Source organism: Pipistrellus hanaki (genome assembly GCF_964339955.1).
Source record: "Pipistrellus hanaki genome assembly, chromosome: 6".
Classification (NCBI taxonomy): Eukaryota; Metazoa; Chordata; class Mammalia; order Chiroptera; family Vespertilionidae; genus Pipistrellus; species Pipistrellus hanaki.
In genome coordinates, this window is record NC_140508.1 from 39855638 (window position 1) to 39870625 (window position 14988).

At 40.7% G+C, this 14988-nt stretch overlaps 1 protein-coding gene across 35 annotated transcripts in view; it reads right to left on the reverse strand.

The window, feature by feature from the left end:
* Nucleotides 1-14988, reverse strand: part of TCF4 (transcription factor 4) — a gene marked incomplete at its 5' end in the record, with an annotated part of 342458 nt that overhangs the window by 11828 nt on the left and 315642 nt on the right. The window lies entirely within an intron of this gene.

Consider the following 14988-nt stretch of genomic DNA (forward strand, 5'->3'; position numbering starts at 1 on the left):
GAACCATGGGGGTTAGTGGGGACCAGAGGTGAGACAGTTATATAGGGGTAGCCAGGACCTAAGGAAGGGAGACTGGCCTTTGCAAGACAAAACTCCCAAATGCATTTCACTAGAGGGCGCTGAAGGACCACGCATACACCTAGAGTGCCCTGCACAACCACTTAACACTCAGCAAGATGCCGAGCTGTACATCCAGTGACAAATATGGCAGAGGAGCTCAGGCAGGTAAAACGTCAAATTGTCTCCCAGGGTGCTGCAGTGGAGCGCGCTGATTCGTACCCATCTGTCTTCTATCATGTCCGCCAACAGATCTGACAATTATCTTAATGCCCATATGCTTAATTGTGGGCTTCTCAATTCCCCCATTGCTATCGGAAATCCTACAGGAATTTCAATTTGGCATTCGACTTTCATTTCAGGGGATAAGATTCTCGGGCCTGCCATTTTTTTTTCCCATAATGCCAGCTAAGCCCGTGACAGCGGAAACTGCGGCAGTGTGGGACGGCAGCCCCTGCTCGGTAAATAGGATAAAATGTCACCTGGCTTTCCAAAACTGGCAGCCCATTCCAAATTAATGTTTACTGTATTTCATCAGCTGCCGAGTTCCAAATCCAGAGGGGGACAGTTTCTGCCAATGCCACCACACCGGAAAATGTCCCAATAAAGGTTTTATTAAACACACCAGTAATGCCATCATTGCCATGCAAAGAGTTTGGACATTGTTCCATTTTTTTTTTTTTTCTTCTTCCCTAGTCTGATCCTAGGAAGACACCATATTGTAAACAGTGTTTATGCTTCCAAGAATAAAATCATAGAGTACAGCACGATGCTTCGGTCTGAAAAACCTGCCACTGAGCTTTTTATGAACTAGTACTACCTACGCTGGCCCAGAGTTGTTGAACCCCCGCCATGAAGGCACCGACTGCTGACCTTCGAGGGTACACGGCCTTAAAGCAGAACACTAAGCTTTTGCAAACTCAGAAGTTGCATTTTCATTTGCATTTCAAACTGGCTGTTTTCTTAGCTTGTTGTTAGGTGAACATATACACAAGACAATGAGTCTAACACTGAAAATATCTATCTATGAATTTAGACTGCTGTAAATCAAACACTTGAATTTTTTTCTAATCCAAAATATAAAGTCACAAAGGAGAATCACTCTTTTGCTACCAAATGTTTAAGGAAATCAACAACAAGGATCTGAGCTGACAGCAGTTGCATTCCCAGAACTGAGCAGAGGCATGCTAGCTAAGGCAGCCCACTATCCAGTTCTCACCGCTATAGACATTAAAGAAGATAATTCAGGATCAGGGGAAAGGATCAATTAACTGCTCAGATTGAAAATATAGCAAGAATAGTACAGGATATAGACTCGAGAAGTATAAATGAATGTTGTGGCTAAGAGATCTGAGGAAACCTGTGCTGTCTGCCAGCTATGTGCACAAGCCCCTTTCTGGATCGTTCCAAATGGTGATTATTTAGGTCCTATGAGTGTGCAGCAAATGCACTGAGACCCTGATGGTCTCCCAAAGCAGTCCATGCCATTTTCACCCAAAGTCAGTCTCCTTGCACCTTCCATCGCTGACTGGTTCTAGTTTCAGCCCCTGGAGTTCATGGAGTAAGTGTAAGCCCTTCCCACATTCCTAATGCCATTGCCCCCACTCCTGTCTTTCACGTGTAACAGAAGCCTGTTCCTTTATAGGCAGACCATGCCCACAGTCCCACCAACCTTTTCTAACTCACTGTTGGGGCATGGTTTTATTTTTCCTTCCAAACCAAGACTGATAACTATTTTCCATTCAGGTTTTGATTTGCCATTTTTAAATTTGTACATTTCCCAGATTCATTCCTTCGATGATTACCCTTTCCATCCAAGATGTCAACTTGTAAGCATGAATTTCACAGGTCTTGATCAAACGGTCATTCTTGAAGTCTGTCAATGTTAACCTAACAATTACCTTAGTGCTGACTCATATTTTTTGGTATTCCCAGTAGATTTCAGTTCTTGGACTTCCACAAAAGAGGATTCTAAGTTGGAATCACTAGGTAACCATGGAGCTGAGCATAGCAGAGGTGTTTTAGAATTATTCCATTAAAACTTTCAAGCCTTCTTTGTAGGCATTTATGATGTAATTTAAGGTTAATATTTTGCTTTTCACTTAAAATATATTCAGACATTGACCCTGCAATTTCTTCTTTCCCCCTCTTGGTCACACTGAGAATAGTTTTTACAAGAGGAAAAAAGAATTCACAACCAATTGCCCTTCTATTTTATTTTCTTTGCCTCAACTATCATGAAAGATAGTGTAATTGAGTGAAAATAATACAATGATGAGAGTCTAGATTCTAAGTGTAACTGGTTTCTTTAATAGGTATATAACAATGAATAAGTTACTCAAAGCCCAAAATGGAGAAAATAATACTAGAAGTTTTAGAGAATAAGTCCCATGTTTAATGCAAGAAGAAGAGATATTTCATACAACTGGTACACAGTGATAATAGAATATTCTGTGTTCTGAAAATATACATGTATAATATATTACCATAGGGTCTAAGTAGTTACAGAACCCTCAGAACTCGAGCTGCCTTTACTTCCAATCATCTTTGCCTCTATTTTGTTCATATCCGTTTAATTTTAAGTCTCTATCCTGCACAATGATAGCAAAATCTTACATGATTATTATTATAAATATGTTTGAGACTATAGTTGTTCCAACTATGTTTTTGTTTAGATTTTAGCCATATATGTTACCTAATTTTATATATTTGCCATAGATTATTTTAGATCATCTCAAGCAATACATCAATTATTTTCCATAAAGAAAGTTGGAAGCCTTAACTTGTTTGGCACAGTGGATAGAGCATCTGCCTGCGGACTGACTGGTCCCAGGTTCGATTCTGGTCAAGGGTGATTGTAGGCACACCCCCAGTAGGGGGCGTGCAGGAGGCAACTGATCAATGTTTCTCTCTCATTGATGTTTCTAACTCTCTAGCATTCTCCTTTCCTCTCCGTAAAATCAATAAAATATATATATTTTAAAAAGGAAGTTGTGCTAAGTTATCTTTACTGTTTTAAGACCTCCTTTGTAAATGAGGTGTATTCCAGGCCAAAGGAAGGATGGATGATAGGTTCTGATCCATGTGTAATGAGCCTGAGTCTCTAGGATCAAGTCCAATGCCTCTGGCTATCAGATAATATTCTAATCTGAAGAATTAGCTTTCCTTTGCACGTCTCCTTGACCACAACAGCATCCCATTCACTTCTCTTTCAGAAACATTACTTCTGGTCTCGTAAAAGACAAGGAAAGAAAGACAGTAGGTGGCCAGCACAAATCTGCCACTGCCACTAGGGTAGCTCAGAAACAGCCGGAGGAACCAATACTCCTATCTGTACAGGCCAGGGTCAGGGTCTGTCACCCTTCCGCATAACATGATCATATAACTAGAAAAAGCAGATTCTTTTAAACTTACAAATAGGTCCTTGGGATGGCGCCTTTAAAAACAGAAAAGAAAATTCATACTTAATTAGAGCCCAATTTTGATAATAACCTTTTAACCTAGATAAGCAATAGTTTAACATTAAAAGCCAGCCTATGAAAACAGTTCATTTTATTAATATTGGTTGAAAATGCTTTTGCAGTCTTTAGGAACAGCCTTCTTACTGTCACATACTATATGGTTTTAGATATATTTATGCTAAAAGTAAAAGAGAACTAAAATCTAAAAGTATAGGCAATCACTGTTAACTGATCCAAGTGTACATGTATTAATTCACAAATGTTCATGAATCTAGCCCATGCCTGTAATTCTGCAAGGGACTGGGGACACATGGCGAAGAGCCTGGATGTGGCCTCTGTCCTTGTGAGCTCACAGTGACCTTTGTGCCCTGAGATCACTCTAGTGAGGCAGTTTTAATAGTAAGAATCAGAGCCTTATTCAAGCTATCCCAAGATACAGCTGTCAGAAGGGAGGATGGCGGGTGTGTGGGGGAGTGGATGAAAAAGTTGAAGGGGTTAAGGGAAATAAAACCCCAAACAAAAACCTCATAAACAAAGGCAACAGCATGGTGATGACCAGAGGGAAGGGGGTTAGAAGACAGTATAGGGGGATAAAGAGGGACCGAAGAAGACTTGGCTTTGGGTCGTGAACACACAGTACAATATTACAGATGATGTATTATATATAGACTTGAACACTGAAACCTATATTAACCAATAAATTAAATTAAAAAAGGATTTGTCATGGAGGTTTCTGTAATTTAGGCTTTGGACCCCAGACTCACAGGACCTAAGGCCACTCCTTATGTCTCATGAGCGGGTCCAGCCTATCTTCTCCTGGCCTGGAACCTGTCTCCCTGCCCCTGCCCCTCAGGACTCCAGCTGGACTCTTCCTTCACGATATCTTGTGGAACCTTCTTTCAGGATCCATGCACGCTGTTCATTCCCTCTCTGTCTTAGTATTTCTGAATTCAGAATGTCAAGATCATCTGATGGCCCAGCACAGTTTGAAGCAGATGTGGGCCATCCTTTGAATGGGCCACCCTAGGATCAGTGGTCCCATGAGTTACAAAAGAGGAAGAGGAGGCCAAGTCATGTGATCCCAACATCGCTGCCCCTTCCGAAGGCCCTGCACACCATGGCTGTTATGTGCAAATGTCTAAGTTACATTTCATCTTAGCTCAAGTCATATTCAAATTATGACACAGCTATTTAAATTCTCCTGTGCTAATTTATCACTGGGCAGAATTAGAATAACGTTAGAAGTGCATTACTTCTTTTGAGTCTGTAAGCACTATAAATGTCAAATAACCTTACTTTCTGAGGAAAAGATTGATATAGCAGAAACACTTTTAAATCATAGTATATAGCGTTTAAGGAATTGGAGACACGTGGAAACCAGTTAGGCCAAATTACTCATTTGACAGAGAAGAAAGCTAAGGCTGCAAGTGTGGCTAAGTGACTGAGTGAACATCCAGTTAGAGGGCTGAAACACATCTTAAACTCAGAAAACTTACAACATTGAACAATTTTATTTGGTATACATACAGGGTGGGGCAAAATTAAGTGTACAGTTGTCCTTATGGAAAATAATACAATAATTAATAAATAATACAAGAATAAAGTCTGTGTTTCGCATACTCACAACGGTAAACCTACTTTTGCCCTATCTGTTTTTTGTTTTTTTGTTTTTTTACAGATTTAAGGGGAAAAAAGGATCTATTTACTGGAGCTTTTGTTTTAGAACTGTGTGTATACGTGTGTGTATGTATGTGTTTGTGTGTGTGTATGTGTTTGTGTGTGTGTGTGTGTGTGTACAGATACGGATATAGATATGAAAATCATTTTCGTTTTATCATAGAGGAAAAAACATCATGGTTCACCAACTCAGGCCAGGCCAACGCCAAGATGTCTAACTAAATTACAAAATTTAATATCTGCCACAACCCCTCCAACATAAGCTGATTTAGAAGATAGGCAGCTTCAAATTGGGTGGCTGCTGGCAAGGCCGTTGTATGTGGGGATGCACAGCACCCTGGTAAACACCCTCGTCCCCATCCTCCGCTGACAACAAACACCACAAACAAAAAGACATTCAGTGTGTCTGCTCTCTTTGTTTCCAGGGAGTATTGTGAAAGTAATTATTCTGTTGTATTTAAGAGGCCTATTTCATGGATGGGAAAATGTATTAAATTTCATTTGGCAGTTATTCAATCCTTGTTAATGTTATCTCCAGAGATAACTGCTTCAAAACAGGCTTTCAGACCCCAGTTCCTTCTCTTCTACCATAATCCTCCTAAAAGAGTGCAGGATGGGGAATGTAGGAAACCTGGCATCAGTTTCTAGACCAAGTGACACAAAACCAGATATGCTATTAGAGACATTTCGGTAATATCAAAATGGAAGTTTGTTGTTATTAACGGCATCTGCTTCAACATTTTTTCTTGTGACATACGTGATTTTTAAAAAGAACCGGGCCAAGAAAAAGGCCCTGAGAGTTTTTACCTGTGTCTCTTCTCTTCTTGTTTTGCCATATTCACGAAAAAAAAAAAAAAAAAAAAAGTTGATGGGCTTTTACTGTAATTAGACACCCATTGACACAGAAAACAGTTTTGGTGTCTGTAACTGTAATCTCCCCGTGAAATATCTATTATACATGACAGTGTAGAGTACTAGATTTCAGTTTCAATCATCTTGCCATATCTCTGTCATATTAGAGGAGAGCAAACTTATTTTTCCAAATGTGCAAAATACCGTTTAATCCAAATAAAAGCGAATCTCTTAAAGAGGTGCGAAGCGATCACGCAAACTTTTCTACTAGCTCCCCGGTGGGAACCTGGGAGGTCATGAAATGGCACCAGGAGATGTTACCATGAGAAATGGTACCAGAGGCACCCAGAACCTATAGAAAACAAGACTCTAGCCCTAATTGGTTTGGCTCAGTGGATAGAGCCTCAACCTATAGACTGAAAGGTCCCAGGTTCGATTCCAGTCAAGAGCATGTAACTTGGTTGCGGGCACATCCCCAGTAGGAAGTGTGCAGGAGGCAGCTGATTGATGTTTCTTTCTCATCAATGTTTTTAACTCTCTATCTAAAAAAAAAAATCAATAAAATATATTTTTTAAAAAAAAGAAGAAGAAAAAAGAAAATAAGACTCTAATAACCAACTCCTTTGTGTGAGAAAGTTCTAACATCAGGATACCTTTCAACCACAAATAAATAACCAGAGTATATATTCTTAATTCATGGAATTAAACATTTGAAGGACTTTTCACTAAAGTCAGATCTGGGTTCAATTCTTTTGTTTGGATTTTAATTCTTAGGCAATGTTTATTGGGAGACTTCCTAAATGTCTTAAGAACACCTAACTATTCGCCCTTCTGCCCCCAGAAATCTCATAGCTTCACTTCGACTTTGCCTACAATTTAAGGTAATTCCTAATTGGGCAATTCTTGGAGATTTTTTTCATGCCTATTTTCTCCAAATGACAAGATAAGTTTCAAGAAAATGTAAACATGATCTTAATGACCTTAATCTTGGCAGTGCTGACTGGTCATGTGATCAACTAGGCTGAAACTCCCATGATGTCCACCGAAATGGTTAAAATGAGTGATTCTGTGATCTAGTTCGAGAGATGCAAATGGTTATCTGATTTCAGTTCACCTTTTTTTTTTTCTTAACTTATAAGTTCCATCTATTAAAACTGTTTCATTTCTCACCTCTGTATCTCCGTCCTTCGCCCCCAATGTTCTACATCATTTTCATAGAGGGGAAACCATAACTGGATGCAGCCCAGTAAGCAGGTAGTGTGAGGGGTCGTTAACAGAGTCCTTCCCCTGACCCACGTACAGGTTAATAAGTAAAGATTCACAATTACCACATGCCTAGTGAGGAGGCACGTCTGGCACTGAGATGATGGTGCAAGTTTGCAATTACTTGTGAGCAGGAAAGACAACTGAACACTCAAGGTGCACTTTCAGACCCTTGCACGCAGGCACACCCATGTGAGTGCAATCCCGTCTGCCTTCCATACGGCTCCTGCAGCAAGTCCAGGAGGCCCGACACCAGGGATTTCTGCTTACCTAACTGCCCTTTGTTTTTAAAATGCTCTTCTTCTCATCAAGTAACACAAGCTTATTGCAAAATACTTGGAAAGGAGTGGAAGGGTAAAGAAGCTTACCTAAACAAATGAATTGTTTCTTCTCAGTCACTTTCTTAATACTAACCTTCTAGATGCCACCATGTGGTACCTTGCATATGAAGGTTGTGAAATGGGTTTTCATTATTCTATGGATCAAGTCTAAGATCTACACTGGTGCTTCTTTTTAAAAAATGTTTTTATTGATTTTTAGAGAGAGGAAGGGGGAAGGGCATCCTTTAACATGACAGAGCTTACACTTCAATTATTCTGTTTTGCTGCGATTCAATAAAGCCCACACTTGTCTTGAGACGCAAGTGTCCCCAGGGCAAGAGCTGGGTGCAGAGGTCACTGTGATGGGATTGTAATCTTACCACGTGCACTTAGATGCTTCCTAATAATAGATGATGACACAAATGGCATGTGTCTGGGAGACTCATTATGAAATCTAACACCTTTTGATATTGTTGAATATACATTGAGCATGTTTCTATCAAGTAAAAAACATTTCATTGAATTCAACAAATGCCTTTTGAACGCCTTCTTTATGCCTGGGTCTATTTAGGCATTTTTAGAAAAAAAATTATAAAATACAGACATCACTATTACTTTTAAGGCTCTTATCTTAATGGTGGGTTAATACAATTACGATCGGAGGCAAAGTAAGACGAATGTCCTAAGGGATGCCGGTCGGGCAGGACCGGAAAGGGCGGGTGAAACCCTGGCAGACGAGACAACAGGGGCTGCTTCACAAGGAAGGTGGCACCTTAGACAGGTTTCAAATGAAGGTAGAATTTTGATGTAGATCATTTAAACCTTTTTTTTTTTATTAAAAAAACTGATACTTAACTTTAATTAAATGGTATCTCCACTTTAAATGAAAGTCTCAGTTTTTAAATGAAAAGTGGCATTATTTCGATCTTACATATAAGGAGTTAAGGACTACATATTAATGTTTTCATGTTGTCAGACTGCACATTTCAGACAAAAAAGCAGGTTTTTGTAAATCCCTTTATAAACCTCAATGGCTCTGCTACAAAGGGAACGACACAGGGCATTGGGACACAAATGGTACCTCACTGGATGTGTGCATTATTGGCCCAAATGATTCACTCTTATTTAACTGCAATGAAGTCTTTCATCTCCCAATAATAGTTTCCATATGACCAGTGGCTCTGCTATAAAGAAGATCAAAAGCAAAAGAAAGGATTTAATAAAAGAAAATGACATTAAGAGTAGCATTAAATCAGAGGAAAATACCAATATCCAACTCTTTTTTTTTTTTTTTTGAATAAAGCTCCACAGAGTGCTAAGCAGCTTCCCCAATATGTCATGAGAAGGCATTTTACAAGCAGTAGGCATGTGCAAAACCCATCTGTGTATGCTGCAGAGTGGTAGAGATTAAGTTATGGGGAAGTGAGGTATGGGTGTGTGTGTGTGTGTGTGTGTGTGTGTGCGCGCGCGCGCGCAAAGAATGCCCCATTGAGAAGCCGGCTGGAGAACAGGTCGCACACCGGACAGCTAGCTTCCCAGGTAGAGTATAAGGAGATATGTCCGTGGCCGACATCCATCCATCCCTGTCCTTCCCTGCTCTAGTTAACGGAGACAGAGTTTTAGATAATTCCGAGTTTCTCAGAGAATCCTAACATTGCTCAACTTGAGTACACGAGTTCTGAGAAAGGAAGTTTTTGTTGGCAGTGCGCAGGGACTTGGTATGAAGAGCCAACTTCCCAAACAAATTTTCTTCTAGTTCTTAAAAAAAAAATTACAATGTTAATCTCTATTCCCGACTGGATAAACAGCTGCTAATAACCTCCAGCTCCCAGGGGAGGAGGCTGTTTCCTTTCATCTTCAGACGGGTGGACATCTGACGTGCCCTGCGCGTTAGTGATTCCACATGTTCCTCGCTCTGCCTCTTTCAAAACTGCTCCGGCCCCGGTCTCACCCACTCAGCTTTCTTCTCTCCCTTTCGCTTAGCTGGCATCCACAGACTTGAAAAACACGCTGGGTGATGGGAGAGCACTTATTTGAAAGCGTAGTTCTGCTAGCGTTGGTGTGTTTCAAGAGGAAAAATCAAAATCTTATAATATCTAAAGGAAGCTAAGGCCGAGGCTCTTGCAGGAAACCCTGGGAGGGAAATGACCATTTTGGTTTCTTTCATACTGAGCTAATTATTTACTCAAGGGCTGGCTGTGTTCAAAGATACTCCACTTGTAATAGCCTCGCTAATGCGATTACTTTTCTCAGATCTGTTTGTGCCCTAAACGAAGGAGCCAACTTCAACACTTTTCCTCCGCGCGGAAGTGCCCCGCAGAAGGTGACGTGGCCGGCCGGTCCCCAGGGCCTTGCTCACTTGTTCCTGAGCACCTGCTGCACTGGTGACCTCAACTCTACACCTCAGGACTCAGACATTGCGCAAAACAGCTTTTTTAAACAAAAACCAGCTGTTTCCCATCTTGACGACACGGGGGGAGAAAACTGGGCAGCATACAGAAACATTACCCAGAGAATACCCTTCTCCAATAACTTTCACACACTTTCAGCTCCAAAAGAGACCGTCCAAGAGCAGAAGCTGGGGAGGAGGCAAACTGAGAAATTAAAATGTGGCAACTCAATACGTTGGTTTTGGACAATATGTCTAATTACCTGCTCGAAAATGGACATGGCTATTATATCAGGACAATACTTTCCCAAAGAGGTCACTGAATTAATACTGGACAGAGCTCGAGACTAAACTCAACTTTGGGGAGTTTAAGACAATTTTTAGATATAAAGGAAGCTATAATTATGCACAACTGTAAATGTCAATTAGGTAGAATCCTCGCCTTTCAGAAATGTGGTTAGAGCATTTTTGGTGTTTTTTTTTTTTTTTTTTTTTTTAGGTTTTCATTCCTAAAACCACTTTGCCTAAAACTTCTTCTTATTTTGAACCCGTTTTACACTTCTGTTTTCTAAGCAATTAAGATACATTCGACTTAAAAAATCTGCAGCCACAATAAAAGTTAAAATAACACACAACCACAGGTTTAAAAAAAAAATAAAATAAAATAAAATGGCCCCGGCCTGGTTTTGGCTTTCAAACAGTGCCAAGCTGCTCCAGTATTTTCTGTTTTGGTATGAATGACATAACTGAATTACTTCATGAGCTGCTACTTTAATTCCTAAGGGTGGAAAATTCCATGAGTTAATTTAATTTGGATGTAAAAAATATACATGAAGACTTGCGCTTCCTGTGGGCTCTCATGTGAAATGTCCGCGCCAACCGCTGGAGCTGCTGTGCTCCATGGAGGGGCCCCGCGCCCAGGCAGCCCCAGCGGGGTGCTGCAGGGCTAAGGGGGGGGGGGCGGGGGACGACGACAATCTTCTTACCTCCGCTGGCCACATAAGGATCCTACACTTTATCTATGGTCCTGTGGTGCCTTTTCTAGCCTGTAACAGTCAACAACCTACAGACTCCCATGCTCACCCTCTGCTGACTTTCTCATTAGGTCACTTAGGCATTCCATTTTGCATTTCGGGGGGGCACACACTTGGGCTATCACCCTCCCACAGTGAAGGGCCCGCAAGATCAGGGACGGCTATGTACCCCAAAGGATCTGAGGTGCCAAAGGAGCGGATGAGCCCCTGTGCATTTTCTAATATATACACTCTATATTGCCCCCACTCTGAATTTTTCTTGGGAAAACAAGGGTTTAAATGCAAGGGTTGGCCTTTTCTAAATGATGGCTTAGCACTGTGTCCTTGTTCCCTATAAAAGTTCAATAAAAAATATTACGATGACTGAGCTGTTAAAAGGGTCCGCTTGCTTTCCCCTCTATTATTTAAGAAGAAAGCAAAGTACAAATATGATGAGATCATATAGTCTGTTTTAAATATGCTTTCATATTTTAAAAGCAGGGAAGACAACAAGTTTTTGTTTTTATTCAAAGCTCATGACACCAAAGTGCTAACTACATACTGTAGGGGGAAAATAAAAAAATGGCTTGTTCTAGAACAGCGGTTGGCAAACTGCAGCTCGCCAGCCACATGCGAGTGTGGCTCTTCCACAAAATACCATGGCCTGGGTGAATCTATTTTGAAGAAGTGGTGTTAGAAGAAGTTTAAGTTTAAAAAATTTGGCTCTCAAAAGAAATTTCAATCGTTGTATTGTTGATATTTGGCTCTGTTGACTAATGAGTTTGCCGACCATTGTCCCAGAAGATGCTCTTTGGGTGATGGTCCAATGGAAACTGACTCTTGTTTTGTAGGTCACAGGGCCTGAATTTTAGTAAAACAGGTGTGGGGGGTATATTTCTCATTTGGACCCACTGCTGTGAGATCTGCACATGCGTCATGTGCCAACCACTTGTTTTAGGGGTTGCTAATGGAGTGTGAATGGTCACAGTGCTATGGCTTTACTCAAAAGCTTTTGACTTTCCTTTGAGTTAAATGAAATATAAGCTCACACATATCAAATGGTGAGCTTAAGGATTCCGAAGCTATTGTAACTAATCCATAGTTAAGAGGATTTCTTTGAGTCAGAAAAAGACAAATACTGCATGTTCTCAGTTATAACTAGAATCTAAAACAAAACAAAACACAAACACAAATTCAAATAAATAAGACAGAATGGTGGTTGTTGGAGTGCGAGGGCCAGGTGGAAGAAATGGGGAGATGTTGCAAGAAGGATCTAATGCGCAGTGTGCCAAGCTGTTCCAGGATTTTGTTTTGGTGTGAATGACATAACAGCATTACTTCATGACAACACACAAAAAAGTAATTATTGAGGAGATGGAGGCATCAACTACCTTTATCGTGGTAATGTCTGCAATATGTAGGTGTATCAAAGCAACACACTGTACACCTTAAACATACATATGGTACATGTCAGCAATATCTCAATAAAGGTGGGAAATTAAAAATAAAGTGAATTTCTTTAAGCCTTTTTTTTTTTATCAGTTCTGTTTTTTTTAAATATTAAAAAATAAAGTACCACATAGATATAATTAAAAACTTTCAGTTGAAAGTGTTCATCTGCTCTCAGAAATATTTTATAGTTGTGGAGATTAGGAAAGATGGTAGAACACCAGTGCTAGGCAAATATCTTAATTAAAGAAAAAAGAAACCACACAGCAGCTATAGAAAGATGACACTGATGACTAAGATTGTGGGTGAAAGCTATTTCAAAAAGAGTTCCAAGAGCCCTGAGATAGAGGCAATGACCTCGAAAACTCAGTTTGGTTCCACCGAGAACAAGTGTTTCTGAGCAAATCTCATTTCCGCATTCATGGGAATATTGAATGCCTGTGTCTTGTGACAAAGCTATGGACAAAATGAGGAAAGGGGGACTGCCTGGGAGGAAAGTTAGGGGGAAATATTAAACCCAAAGAGCAGGGGGCGATGTGAGTGCAGAGTGTCTGGAGTGTTGAACCTCAGGCTTTTAGCTCTATGTCCTTCCTGGTCTACATTTCTATTCATGGCTTTGAGGTGGGCATCAATGACACCTGGCACATTCATATGTGCCAAGAACAAAGCTGGCAGAATACGTGACTGAATGAGGACCTTAAGGAGACCCGAGGCTGGAAACACACCGAAGGCTGAAATACAAAGGTGCTCTGTGAAGTCTGTCTGGCACAACAGAAAGTGCATGAGGATATTGGAGAGATGTGTGACTTAAGGATTTCAGCTGATTACAAGTTCAATGTTTATCAGCAGGATGATGAAGTCACCAAAAAATAGCTAACAGGATCTAGTTAGGTGGCCTTTAATAAAGATTTCATATACTGAATGGGTTTGATGATAGGTCCATCCCAGTCACTTGAGCATTGTGTTCAGTTTGAAACTCTGCAAACTAAAAGGTGCTAGAAAAAGAAAAGTATCCTTGATAGGCTGGAGAGAATGCACTGGAACATCAGAGTCAAAAACTTTTTTTAGGGTAAATATTTGAAAATACAAATGTCTAGCCCAGAAAAAAAAAATTGAATGAATGTCTTCAAATAACTGAGATTTTAAAAAGTATTTGTTAGATTGACTTAGGGTAACTCGTAGAAAAATACAGACTTCGCAGAGAAGTAACTATGGGCTGGACTCTGAAAGAATTTTCTAACATTTGCTGGAAATGGCTCTGTGGTCACTTTGAGTTATTCAGCCTTGAAAGGAAGGAGGCTGATAGAGAAGTGCTGACTGCCTGACAGGGAATTTGTAGAGGGATGTGGATAGAGATGACTTCTAAAGTCTCTGAGATGCTGTGGTAAAGACTGCTCAGAAATGAAGTATGTGCTAAAATATACATGGGATTTTGTGGAAAATTAAAATCTGTGAAAACCTCAGAGTGAAGACCCTATGGATCATACCTCTGTTGAAGAGGCCCAAGTAGAGACAGAATTTCCTGACGTCTGCTCCTCCCACAACCACATACCAGGAAACGCTCCCCAAGATATCACATCACTGCCCACTACCCTCTCCAATTGCCAAGTATTATTAGCAAAGATAAATAGCAACATGTGGCAGGGAGACAGGGGGCAACTGAAGAGTTCTCTTGGGTTTCATGAGTTAAGTCTGAGTAACAGAGCCGTTTGTAATAGCAGCCCCAGTGTTGAAATTGGAATGGTATTAGGTTAGAGGAAGCTTGTTGCAGCAGCGCGGTATTTAGCACAAAGAGTGCTGGTCTCATAGTTGGCTTGTCTGGTTTTCAATCCTCGCTTGGCCATGAACTAGTGAGTACCCATGCTTGGGTCACTTCCCCTTTCTTGGCCTCAGTCTACAGCAATAAGGGCCATGAGCTAAAGGACCTCTGGGCACTTCTAGAATCTAAAATCCAATGGTCCCAAATCTTAAGAACTATGAAAGCAAAAGAACTATGAAATTTATGTCATTTATCCTGAGGCCCCACGTGGCAAAAGTTCCCCTATCTTTAATGTCAATGAAATCAAAAGGTGCTTCTTCACCTAACGAATGGTCTTCTGATACATTCTTTCTAATCCAAAGTCAAACTAAAAATGTTATTGATAGGAGAGAAGCCGGGCAAATATTGGCTTATGTCAGAGCTTTCTGGAGTGTGCCAAACCCCACTTGGGGTTTTGGGAAAGGGCTATGGAGGACAGATGCAAGTTCATTGGGCACTTCCACTTCCAAGTCAACTAGAGCAACTCGATCCTTACGAGATCACTTCTCCTCTACCAAGGGACAGGGTGATCCTTTCCCGCAGATAACAGAGCTGGGTCCGTCCTCTCTGGTGGAGCCCAACTACACTGCTGCAGCACTCTGCTTTTAAATATGCGTCCTTTTCTACTCGCCCCTGAGCCCCTTGAGAGCAGAGACCACCGGTTAGCATAGAGCCTGGCATTTGGTTACCATCTGATGAATGGTTTTGA